This window comes from Hippocampus comes, unplaced genomic scaffold (genome assembly GCF_001891065.2).
Source record: "Hippocampus comes isolate QL1 unplaced genomic scaffold, H_comes_QL1_v1.1 C16852036, whole genome shotgun sequence".
Classification (NCBI taxonomy): Eukaryota; Metazoa; Chordata; class Actinopteri; order Syngnathiformes; family Syngnathidae; genus Hippocampus; species Hippocampus comes.
In genome coordinates, this window is record NW_017840081.1 from 1 (window position 1) to 1,006 (window position 1,006).

Genomic DNA, 1,006 nt, shown 5'->3' on the forward strand with positions numbered 1-1,006 from the left:
TGACTTATAGCGAGGGAGGAGTGGAGTGAGGAGGTCTGCCGGAAGATGCCGAATGAACATTTAGAAGCCGGAGATCGATACTTTCTGTTCACCGTCAAACTCTCTCATGGGGGCGATCTAAGCGCAGAGCGGGAAATGATGGCAATGAAAGGAGAAAGTAGCGTCCAGTACGGAAGGGAGCTTTTATTCGCAAGAAGCATCTGGGGCTCATTGCCGCCTCACGACAAAAGGCAAGAGGGCAGCTTTTCAATCAGCGTCATCCAGTGTTCACTCGCTGCGTCGCCGCGCAGCAAGTTGTCGTCGTCTTTGGCATTTGGAGGGCAAAAGGGAGCGTGTGAATAACCGGGGCTCCTTTTCGCTGTCATTTTGACAGGACTGCATCAGCGTGGGTTGCGGCGAGCCCAACGTGACGGAGCATCGCTCCTTGGTGCTTTACCACAGCAACAGCCCTCGATGGAGCGAGGCCATCAAACTTCCCGTCCCCGTCGACCGATTCCGAGGCTGTCACCTCCGCTTCGAGTTCCGACATTGTTCCAGTGAGGTTTTGAGGCCGGGCTGGGTTTCGGTGCTCCCGACCCAAGACCGCTTCTCCATTGTCAGCTCGTCTTCTCTCTGCTTTCATGAAGCCAAAGACAAAGGAGACAAGAAACTCTTTGGTTTTTCCTTCACGCCGTTGATGAGGGACGACGGGACCACGCTGTCTGATCAGAGCCATGAACTCTTCGTTTACAAGGTGAGACTCGACCCCCTCCAACTCCCTCAACGATGTCTTCTTTTCTATGACCGCTCCAGTTGTTGGTTGACATTTCTGGTGTGCCCTCAGTGTGACGAGAACAGCACCTTGTGTAACCCCGGCCTCTATCTGAGCCTGCCGTGTTGCAAAGACCACTTGAGTCCAGGACTTCCCAGCATGGCCTTTCAACGCAGCACCAGGGAAACCTTCTGGATTTCCACCCAGCTCTCTTCCACCAAGCTCACTCAGAATGGTATCTGAAAAAAAAAAAAA

At 53.4% G+C, this 1,006-nt stretch overlaps 1 long non-coding RNA gene across 1 annotated transcript; it reads left to right on the forward strand.

The window, feature by feature from the left end:
• The first annotated feature begins 36 nt into the window (after positions 1 to 36).
• Positions 37 to 980, forward strand: LOC109509311 (uncharacterized). Its single transcript, XR_002166921.1, has 3 exons — positions 37 to 536; positions 627 to 733; positions 824 to 980. It is a non-coding gene; the product is annotated as an uncharacterized LOC109509311 (long non-coding RNA).
• Positions 981 to 1,006: the final 26 nt, after the last annotated feature.